The sequence below is a fragment of the Gopherus evgoodei genome, chromosome 6 (assembly GCF_007399415.2).
Source record: "Gopherus evgoodei ecotype Sinaloan lineage chromosome 6, rGopEvg1_v1.p, whole genome shotgun sequence".
Taxonomy (NCBI): domain Eukaryota; kingdom Metazoa; phylum Chordata; order Testudines; family Testudinidae; genus Gopherus; species Gopherus evgoodei.
In genome coordinates, this window is record NC_044327.1 from 97,403,968 (window position 1) to 97,416,121 (window position 12,154).

Below are 12,154 nucleotides of genomic sequence, written 5' to 3' on the forward strand. Positions count from 1 at the left end.
AGTCCAAGAGGTGCTGGATGCTGACAACTTCCATTGAGACTATTTCCAAGGGGTAGAAGATTATGCCCCAACATAATTACATACATTTTACTTATGATTAATCTGAAATAATATGAACGATGGAAATTGGGAAGAGTGGTGAGAAAGGGGAAAATATCATGAGCAGTCAGAATTTAAGTTTGGAAAAAGCTCTTATCTATATTTTTTCCATTCCAAGGCACAGTGCATTGGAATAACCAGGCCTGGGGGCTACACATGTAAAGAATCATTGTGACCAAGCTGGCAAGACAGCACAAGGCAGAATCTCCAAGCCACCTATAGGTAGATTAAAGCATTTTCAGTAGTCGTCACTATCTGGATATCCCGAAGGAATGAAGCATCCAAGACGACTGAGGGTATGGCTACACTTGCACTTCAAGTGTCGTCGCAGCACCAGTGCTGGGAGAGAGCTCTCCCAGTGCTGCACATACTCCACATCCTCTACGGGTGTAGCTTGCAGCGCTGGGCTCCCAGCGCTGCGGCACTGTTTACACTGAGACTTTACAGTGCTGTATCTTGCAGCACTCGGGGGGTATTTTTTCACACCCCTGAGCCCGAAAGTTGCAGCGCTGTAAAGCGCCAGTGTAGCTATGGCCTGAGTCTGCGAGTCATCTTTATGATCAGAGGGCAGACACCCTTGATAGGAAACACACTAATGTTAGGGTATCAATTCGTATTTTAAGTTTGTCTTATTTCCAATTTGCCCATGTTTAAACTTCAGACAGCAGCTCTTAATCCAGATTCTCATTTCACTTACATGCTAGGATAACCTTGAGATGATGCAGTTTATATTTTATGCGAAGGCGATGTAATCTGCATGCTGCTGGCATTTGAGCCCTTGTAGTCTCACATTCTTCTCCTAGTTTAATACAATTCCTTGAAGAAGTCTCTGATGCTTTCTGAAGGTGAACGGAGACATTCCAGATTGATAAAGCACTTTACAGTTCTGAACAGCTCTGTAGGCTGTAATTTTGGAGTCACTATGGCAGAGAAGGATCTCTTTGATCTCTTTCACAGCTAGGGCAAAAGGTTTGTAGAATTCCTTGTGCCAGTCTACCCACATGTGCCAGTGTTCTAAAAATATTTTTGCCACCACTGCTCATGTACTTTTCGTTCTTGTTTTATCTTTGGTTGGTGTCAGATATCCATGGCAACCTGGGAGTGTTGAAGTGCTTTTGAGCCTATGTCAACAACAGTGGACAGCATCCGGTCATATTGTAGTATTTCATTAATTTTACCATTCCTTGGCCTCTTGATTGAGGAGGAGGTTTTTCGTAAATTACCTGGGTCCATGAGATTTCAGAGGGGGACCATCACGGAAAGACCTTCCTCTTGTCTGGAAGTTTTGAGAATTCTCATTGCCACCTAGAAAAAGTAGTGGTCCAAGTGAAATAGGGCTGTAATTCTTGGGCCCTTTGGGTTCACAGCCAGCCCAAAAGTCAGGCAATTTATCAAAACAAGCTTGTGATGAACAGGAAAATTAGCAGGTTTGGGGTCAAAATAAAGAAGCTTCATCTGAGGGGATGCTGAAGTCTTTCAGGACAAAACAGAAGACTTTACCACCATGCTCAGTAATCTCAGGTTTCAGAAGATAAATAAAATTACCTTCTTTGTTCATCTTCTCTTCTTCCCAATCCTTTGCAAGAAGGATTTGGGTTTGTTTCTGTCTTTGTTTTTTGGGTTTTTTGTTTTTTTTTTAAAAACAAACATCTCAAAGCAAAAAAGTAGATTACAGTCTGCCCACAATTCCTTTCACATCACAGCCAATGTTCCATCCCTAAAAGAAAAGCTTCAAGCATCCTGGTATGGCAAAGTTAGCATACAAGACCTTCACACTACAGGAAGGGTGCTGATGCTCAAAGACTTAATAGCAAAGAGACACCATCTATCTTCTTCCTCACCCCCTCCCTGCAATGGGGGGCTCCATGGTAGGTTTATGCTTTTATTAAATGGAAAAAATCATATGGTTTATACAGAAGAATATGCTAAGCAAAACTTTGAAAGGGCTGACAATTGACATCAATATGGATGCTTAACTGATTTTTGCCTCATGCCCATGTAACTGAAACAGCAGTTCATGCACAAGTTATGTCTTGCATACACACAACTAGAGGCACAAAAATTATGTTCTAGGTATACAAAATACAAAAGCAGTTTACTGCTACCTAGCCAACACCTCAGCATAACACTGCAAACAAACAAAAAACAAACAATCAATAAGAAATCCGTTTTAAGAAACCAATAATAAATCTCACTTCAACTCTTCTCTCCCACCCAAACCTACTATACCATACAAAGTAATACTAGCTTGGGTAGCTATGGATGAATGCACTATTCACGTCCCTTGGACTTCAAAAGCTGACATCTATGGTTCAACCTGCACAAGTTGTCTAGAGTTCATCACTATCTATCCAATGATGCATATTCAGCCAGTTCTCTTTTGCTAAAATCAAACAGAGCACAGGCCAAAGTTCAATTTAATGTTGTTGAGAAGGGGGAAGCAAAATTGTTTTGAAATTCTCTCTGAAAAGCAGACTGTTGTATTAGAACAAACAGCAGCTTGTTTTTATCGTTCTTTTGTTTGACAAGTTTGGGCTGGTTAGAAAGGTCATTTATGCCTCAAAGCATCAAATTAACATTTGAGGACATGAATTTTAAAAATGGGTATTTGCTTCTGCTCTCTGAATTGCTAATGCATTAACAAATAAATAAATAAATAGAAGACCTAGCCAGGCCCCCAAAAGGAAAAAACCCTTTTCCTCAGGCAAACAAAGTATTGATTTTATGTCCATGTCAACACAAGCTCACTATATCTTAATTAAGCCATGTTCTTAACACAAGAATTACGCGACTAGCTGAAATGGTGTCAAACTCAAACAGTCTGGAAGGAAAATTACTGTTTAATTACCATGAAAGGACTTTTTCACACATCATAAAAAGCATTAAAGAAGGTTCGCCCCTCTGCCCCCCAACACTAGCAATAGAATCACAATTCGAAATCCCCACTAACCACATAGTCTCAACTCCCAAATACATTTTTCAGATTTGTAACCCTTTAAAATAATAATAAAATTAATAATATTTGCAGGTTACATCTTACAAAAAAGAAGCCTTGATATGTTTTCGATGGGAACTGAGCTTAACCAAGAGTAATGTTCTGTATTTATTTTAAATAAATGAAAACCAGTAAGGTACAGACATGTAAATAATTGCTTTTCCCAGACAGACAGCCATAAATATTTGGAGTGATGATTTGTAGGCATTAATTCTTCCTACCTGAAAACTCCAAAACTACCACCTGTCTTTGATCCAGCCCCTAGGGCTATCATGTTTCCTATAAAGTCCTGTACAATGAGGTTAACACTATATACTTACAGCCATAAATGTTCATAAAACTGGAAGTATTTCCACAACTGAAATCCACAATGTTAAAAAAAAAAAAAACAATCTAAGCACAATTTCTTACCTGATGATTTGTTTCCTTCAAATAAATCCACATATCTGTACTACATACATTTCTTTCAGGTGGAGATTGGAACACAAACTTTGGTGATGTCACTCCTTGCCATACAGGGGTCTTGCTACCTCATAGGACTCAAAACTTTAAGCAGTAAACCTTGAATGTAGAGTTCCAGATCCAGTTATAATGAAGAGCCACCCATCACCACGACAACAGTCAGATAAGAGTTGTGGTATATGATACTGAGAAAGAAACTTAAGACTGTCTTCTCAAACACCTAGTGGGATTTCAACTATAAGAAACAATAACCAAGAGCCACCACTACAGCTACAGTTGTAACACCTGCCTAACTACAGCAACCTACAGGAAAATGCTGTCTCACAAGACTGCTGACAACTTTGAATTAACTTGAAAAGCAGAGGTTACAGGAGACTAAGGTCACTGGATGACATTTATACTGAAAACGGTTTCATTCTAGATAGCAATCTCCCTGGGAAAACTACTAGACTGTCAGCAAGAGTCATCCAGGATTCACTTGGGAATACCTCGAGTGAAAACAAAATTGTAAGTTTTATTCACGAGGATAGTCAACCCCACTTACAAACTTTCAATGAACTGTACAAGTCTCGTAGCCAAGGAGAACCTCTAAAATAAGTTCTCCACATCCCTGTTACATCTAAAGTCTCGGCAGAAGAATATAATGAGCTTAAGCAGGAACTAAAGACTATATGAAGAAAAAGACAAAATATGTCCACAACTCCACATCTCAGAGAACTACTGAATCACCTAAAGTTATCTGAACTTGTCAGTACAAAACCTCTGAAAATACTTTGCACAGGCAAACAAACAAAAAAAAGACTGCCTACATTCTACTAGGTATCAGTTCATAGTAAATGTATCTCTAATTTGCCAGTACAGACAGTGGTTCCCATTTTTGGCAGACAGGAAAAACAGTTGTTTCAGACAACCAACACCTATGGAAAAGGGAGAAAGTCAAAACTTGTGTGTCTCCATCTGCTGATAGGGGTAAGTTAACCTGCTGATTTGTGCTGGTACAGAATGATGAACCGAGAGCAGTAAGTAGAAAATTAAACTAAAATGCCAGTGAAAACTGTTGCTTAGTTTCTTTTTCTTCTCCACAGTGGCACTGGAATAGCTTTTGGAGTGGGTGTGCTGAGCTGCACCCGTTACCCCTGTCCACGCCACTCACTGCCCCCTAGAGCTGGCGCCGGGAGCAGGGTCGTGGCTCTGGGATGGGGAGACACAGCCAGGGGTGAGGCAGCAGAGGCTGGGGCCACAGCCAGGAGCAGATGCAGAGCCCCAGGTGTGGGATCAGTGGCTAGGACCCCACCTGCAGGGCCGCCAGTGGAGCCTCCGGGCGTAGGGCCAGCGGGATCCTGGGGCCAGCAACTGAGCAGGATCCTGGGTTGTAGTGGAGCCCCTGCACGTGGGGCCGGCGGCTGAGTGGGGCGCGTGGGGCCGGTGGCCAGGACCCTGGGCACAAAACCCCAGGGTGCTACAGCTCCCACCCCCCTCTCCTCGCATCCCTACTTCCCATGCCCATGCTTCTCCATGTACTGGAGTTATAAAACAAAAAGTTTCACAAGCCTGAACCAGACGAGACACACCCATTCTCCCACTTCCAGGAGAGGAAAATCAATGCTTTGCCTCCTTGGTAATCAAGGAGAGCTCACTGAAACCCACCTCATCACTAATAAAATAGTTTACATTCTGCTTCACTTGTCAAGGCACAATTAACTTGTCAAGTCCCAAAATTTATCTTCCTCAAATGTAAATTCTATTGAGCATCACTGGAGGATAGCTTAGTTATATTAAACGGAGAATGTTCCTTAAACCACACAAACAACATTCAGGCAATGAGTTATTTTGAGTGCAGCTACTTTCTTATCTAACCAAATAGCTGTTCTTGGCATGGATCAGCATTCACATTGCACTCCCCATCAATACCCTGCCCAAGCCAGGGAAGCTAATGATTCAACCAGTGGACTGAATTCCATGCTGAATAATGGTCTCATGCCATCTAAGGCACATTGTGCATACACTAAGACAACTGGATCTCTGCTAGCTACATGAGACAGCGCTGCTACCAACTCTCTTGTTGTGAGAATTTAGATGGACAGCCCGCAAAGGTCGGAATATCCACTGACCTGAACCTGTCAATAGCTAATTTATAGGAAGCAGCTAAGAAAAGAGCTCACAGTCTTCAATCTTACCTCCAAGGAGAAAGTTAAGATTTTAACAAAGTGCTGGCAGTTTCCCGGTGATGAAAGCTGATAGCAGAAGTTTGTTAGGGTGAAGAATTAATTGAGGCCTAAAGTGAAACAACAGAATTATGGCCTGAGTGCCAGTTTTGCACAACCCTTTTACCATTAAAAGTCACCTGGACTTGGGGGAGCCAACGTGTTTGCTGATGAAAAATGGAGGGGAGCAACTCTTTCCAGTGTAATTAAGGCTTAATATGTAGAATTAATGCCTTTACTAAGCATTAACATACAGTCACACAGTACGTAGTGCAAGAGACTAGTTAAACTCTATCAGTGTTCTTTAAGGACAGGGGAAGGAGCGCATGGCATGTGAACCAGGAAATAAGCAGCAGACAAACATTTTCTAGCCACACTTTCACATTTTCTAGCAAACAAAGTCAAACAGAAAAACCCAGATACCAGGAGAGATTTGAGTTTCCAGTGTCTACAGTGTTAACGAAACTAAATTATACATGATCTTAGCATCAGTCTCTTTAAATATTAATCAGTACAAAAAACTCCAATACTGAGACACTGGCAATCCCTGTCAAAGAATTTACCGTGTGTATGCATTTACTCTTTGTTTGAGGGATTCTGTGGATCCTCCCATTACACCCTTTTCTCCAGACACAAAGGACAATAACTGACAATGCAAGAGTTACCAAGTTGGACACTGTCTCTTGCTTAAGATAAGTTTCTAAAAACATAGCTGTGCTCCCCGACTGTTTACTTATGCACACTCAAACACACCCTGAGTTCCTTTGGTCACATAGAAAGGTCTAAATCCCTCCTTCCTCTTTAATGAACTGAACAGAAATGCTATGCTATGCTGCATAGGATTCCTAGATAGGTTTTATTACGGCAAGATGTTTCCTCTGCTTACAGGGGAAGACACCTGTTTCCTAACAAACAGCCTGTGAGGTCATTCAAAATGACTCACTGTGACAAAGGACTTCATGATGTAGGTACAAGATGCATTGCACCATGAATACTTAGACTTCCCTCTTTGAAGAGGAAGTGAAACAAATGTGTGTGAGACTGTGGGGGAAGAGGCAGAAATCAGTCTCCAATAATTATCGATGAAGGCCTAAAACCCATTAAGGGATATTCCTCCATTTGGGAAGCAGGACTCAAGACCATGTATAACCAGATTAATAATTTTGTTTTTAAATGCAGACAGTTTCAGTCCATTTCCACTCATGTTAAACAACCTCTCTTTCAACATGGTGAATTTCACAGTGGACAGATGTTTAAAAAACTTTACATGCCCCTCTTTCTGCAGGTTGCTTCTATAATTGCTCGTACCTGGACACTGTCCAGCCCTGTATATAACATACCAGTATTGTAGGCAGTGTAAATGTGTCAAAGTCGGTTTCATACATCCCACTTCACAATATTGCAGTGTCAGTTATACTTTGAGTCATTTTATAGCTCAAAAGGAAATAGATTATAATGAGTACAATACAGGGAGAGGTGTAAAACAGATGTCTCACCCATATAGGCAATACATATTCTTCAGTGCCAAACTACCATATGGTGGGTGTGACCTCTAGCACACAGCAGGTTGGGCTGTCTCTCTGAGAGCCAACGAACATGGACCTGGAGCCATAATAATCATTTGTATCACTGTGGAGAGTGCTCCTGTCTCAAATAGCGTACAGTCTAAACAGACCAGACAAAAGGTGGAAGGGGAAGAGACACACAGAAGTGTAATGACTTGACCAAGATCATGACAGCACATCAGTGAAACAGAAGAGCCTGACATCTCTTGACTCCCAGTTCAATACCCTATCCAGTGGCTATGCTACCTCATGCTACATTGTAACTCTGGGAGAAGGTATTTTACATACAAACATGTTTTTTTGGTTTTATGTTTTGGTTTTTCGCTCAAGCTAAACTGTTGGCCTCAATTATATCTTGTAGTGGTGAGCTTCACAGGTTAGTTGTGCTTTGTGTGAAAAAGTATTTCCTTTTATTAGTTTTAAAACTTCCTGTCTTTCAGTTTCACTATCTATCTGTTCTCTTGTTCTTCTATTCTGAGGCCTTGGCTACACTCACACTTTACAGCGCTGCAACTGGGGTGTGAAAAAACACCCCTCTGAGCGCTGCAAGATACAGCGCTGTAAAGCGTCAGTGTAATCAGGGCGGCAACGCTAGGAGCGCGGCTCCCAGCGCTGCACGCTACACCCGTAAGGGATGTGGTTTACATGCAGCGCTGGGAGAGCTCTCTCCCAGCGCTGCCGCTCTGACTACACTCACACTTCAAAGCGCTGCCGGGGCAGCGCTTTGAAATTCCAAATGTAGCCATACCCTGAGACAGAGTGAATTTACTGGTGCCATCTACTTTCCCTGTAGCATTCATTATGTCCCTATCTGGCCGTATCTCCCCTCTAAAGTAAACAGTCTTTTCAGTCTTCATATAGAGCTTTCCATGCCTATCATCATCAACAGTTTCTGGACCCCTCTAATTCTATTTTGTTTTTTAAAGTTAGGGTGATCAGAACAGAATAAGTATTCCAAGTGAGGATGTACCAGTAATTTACCTAATAGCATTAGACTAATTTAGTATTCTTAACTGTTCAATTCCTTATATGCATAATTTTTGTTTAAACTCATCTGTACACTGAGCAGAGTCCTGCACCGAGCAACACTGCCCATCCAGTTTTGCAGAGGTCAGCCTAAAACAGGGGATATGAGACTTGATACAGAATGCAAGGTAGTCCAGGGATCAGAGTAAAGAAAGAAGGCTCAAGGAAACTATTTAAAATTCGTTTCAGAGTGGTAGCCATGTTAGTCTGTAACAGCAAAAAGAAAGAGGAGTACTTGTGGCACCTTAGAGACTAACAAATTTATTTGGGCATAAACTTGTGTGTGTATATATCTTCCTACTGTATTTTCCACTCAATGCATCTGATGAAGTGGGTGTTAGCCCACAAAAGCTTATGCTCAAATAAATTTGTTAGTCTCTGAGGTGCCACAAGTACTCCTTCTTTTTATTTAAAACTGGCTAAGCCAATACCAGAATATCATAGAACCCTCTGCAGTCAATATGATTCTTCAAAACCAGGTGAAACTTTAAAGTAATATTGAATTGAATTCACTGAGATAGTTTACAGAATTAAGCTGAAATGTGCCTTCTTTTACTCTCTTCTACAAGCTACAGCTTTTCCATAAGTATGAAAATTTGATTACTTGTTCTTACTCATGATCTAATATTGCACATACCTATTCAAGTGGGAAAAAAAAAAACAACAAACAAACCTCCCCACACTAATGTTTCAGAACTGTGTCACAGAGCTAAAAAGAATAAGATCCATAAACTATTCAGGTCTGAATTGGCAAGTAAAGCATAAAATTTTTTTAAATAGTAAAATTAATCCTGATGAGGCAGACTTTAAAAAAATTAATCTTACAAATAAATTAGTTTTTACAGAAGATTTTTCTCCTAATTAAATGAGATGGAAGCAGTGATAATCAGAGCATGCTGACTTAACTAAAAAAACCTGTTTCAATTCTTCTGACTACAACTCATGTCTCACAAGTCATCTGTTTACACAAGACAGGGCACCTCAAAACACCCACCAGTACCATCACCCACAAAAGACCATTTGAAACCAACCAGAGCTCAATGCATTTTTCTCTTTTTTCAACTTATTAAAAAAACCCTGGATATATGAAAACAGAGATTCAGTCTATCATAGTATTATGAGGAGGTTGGGGAAGGGATATACAGCTTAAAAAAATTCCTAATTAAAAAAACAAAAACAAAACCAGATTGAAAAGCAGCCACTTCATTTCAGCAACAGCAAAGGAAACCCAGACAGTCTCACCCCTCCCCCAGCCATGCCGAGAACACACGCACAGCCACCCACACAACGCCCCTCCCATCCCTACTGTCAGTCTGGCCTGGCCCTCAGCTGAACTGCTTGCACTGACGTCAGCTGGCGACTGAGGCAGCATTCCTAAACAGTTCAGACAAACCCACTGGTGGGAAGCTTAGAAAGCCCTCAGCTGTAGTGAAGAAGGCAACGGCTTGGCTGAAAGCCAGACTACTGAGCTCAGCATTTTGTAATGCACTTCCTTTTTACTTAACAGCTTGCATAATGCCTTAACCAATTCCACCTTTAACCCTTTCTTTGCCTAATTTCACTTTATTTTTGAAGTTTTAAACATTCTTTCATGTCACTAGCCCATGCTATGTTGTCCAGCAATTTCCAGCAATACAAAGCAGCAATTTAGGGTACAAACAGGAAGACGCCTCACAAAACTAAACATGTAGAACACCAAGAAAAAATAATCTGATGGCTTTGCTTGCAAGAAATTATACTAAAGGATGTGAACAATTAACAACATACAAAGACAACTTTTAAGGTAAAGGCAGCCCTAATCCTGTTTAGTTTTTTTGAGTCAATACCTCATCTTACCCCATCCTGAACTGAATCTATTCAGACAGCTGAATTTTTCATCGTCATATTAAAAACATCACTTTCAACAATGTTGTTGCATCAGTGTAACAGAAATATTTGGCCTTATTTGTATTCTGGCAGCACCCATATGTCCCAATCAGGATTGGGGTCCCACTGAGAGGAAGATGTGGTCCTTGCCCTGATGGAAGTTATCCAACTTACGAAGATTTAAAACAAATGGTCCTAACAAAGGTTGAGGGGTAGAGAAGGATAGTAGTGATAATTTTGACTTTTTCCTTTACAGGGAAAGATTCAAGCATTTGTATTGCAATTAACACCAAGAAATGCAAGATAACAAAACATTAAGTCAAATTTTGGTACTCCCAATGAGCTTATACCACTTTAAAACTATTCATTCTTAAATAGGTCGTTTGGAAATAGAACAAAGTATGAGCAAGAATGGAAAACAATTTAAGGCTGTTGGGGTGAGAGGTGGCAGTAGCAGCAAGCCTGTGTCAGGAATCTGTGTAAAGCACATTATTTGCAACCTTCCATTTTGCAACAACATATACTTACCACCGAGAACTATTCCACGCCCCCTCAAGTCTCATCTCATTATTATATCTGACTACATGTCACACCAAAACACTTTTATAGGGCATGAGGGGCTTAATTTGCTTAAACACACCCAATACAATCATCTATGTGTAATAGTTTGACTCAGCCATTAATTTTAAAATTGGCTAAATTTTATTGCCATGAGGAAAGCAAATAATACTAGTCACCCTAAAAATCTTTTGTATAAAAATCTCTGTTTCCAAACCTTAGAAATTCACTCAGCACCATCAGATTTCACTTAACTACAAACCTTTACAAACTTACAGTTTCAAATCAGATCACATCTAAGCAATTCTGTGACAGAAGAGTTCCTCCAAGAGAGTTTGCTATATTTAAAAAACAAAGACAGCAGCTGGCCATTTAAACATTTACTCAAAAGTGACTCAAGGTCATTGGACAAATGAGTGATTATACGGAAAATATCTTCTGCACTAAATAAAATGTGAAAAATGAACTATTACTAGATACTGTGACCAGCAGTGTTTAGATCCCCAACACTACTCACTAATGTAAACACATTCCTGTGAACAGGTCAGCTTGCCAGTCCCATTCACAAGAGGATAAAAAGGCCATACTACTTCCTGTAGAAGGCTGTGTTACAATGTAACCTTTGACTCTTCAATGAAGGCCAAGACTTTCCAAAAAATGGGTGACTAGAGCTAGGCATCCAAATAAAGATAAAGATAAACATACCTGTTTTTGAAAAGTCTTGGCCTAAATGTGCAAAGCTTATAGGACAACATACATGGAATCATCCAGACTGTTACAATTCTATGCATATGCTTTTGTTTTGTTACTGAACTAAGATATATATTTCAACTTAATTACCCTAAATATCAGAAAATCTAAAACACTCAAAATTATTAAAACTAATTTTTTTTTCTTCTCTACTAGGAGGAATTGTTGAATTACAGTATCAAAAAGAGTGAAAATATGGTACTATACATAATTACTGGCCCTTTCTTTTTATATAGTCATCTTAAAAGCCAATACGGTTTCTTATTTCCCTCTTCATTATTAAATAAAATTGCACTATACTCCACACAATCAAGAACACTTCTTGCACTAAAACTTTTCATAGCTAGTTAGGTAACACGTCTCAAAAACAGAGTGACTTACTATTTTAGTAACCCAAATCCTTTTATCCTGCTTTGACTATTACTTTTCACACTACATAACAGGAAATATCCCTTTAGTTCCCCAATATGGACTCCTACAAGTTAAGAAAATATAAATTTATAACAGCATAATATTTGCAACCCTATAAATAGGACTTAAAAATCCATTTGCCCACTCTTCAACTGCAAATGGGCACCTTTTCCTGTCAAGTGTGGAAGCCTAAGACATCAAGTTTCTCCAAAGACTAA

General features: G+C 39.9%; 1 protein-coding gene across 2 annotated transcripts in view; it reads right to left on the reverse strand.

Annotated features, from left to right (window-relative positions):
- The window catches only part of ZSWIM6 (zinc finger SWIM-type containing 6), a 166,874-nt gene that overhangs the window by 109,071 nt on the left and 45,649 nt on the right, over window positions 1-12,154 (reverse strand). The window contains exon 1 of one of the 2 annotated variants that reach the window (XM_030566877.1): window positions 3,506-3,613. The exons of the other annotated variant lie outside the window; for it this stretch is intronic. The gene's annotated coding sequence lies outside the window, so the exon portion shown is untranslated. Of the gene's footprint in view, window positions 1-3,505; window positions 3,614-12,154 lie in introns of those variants that run through there. 2 annotated transcript variants of the gene reach the window in all.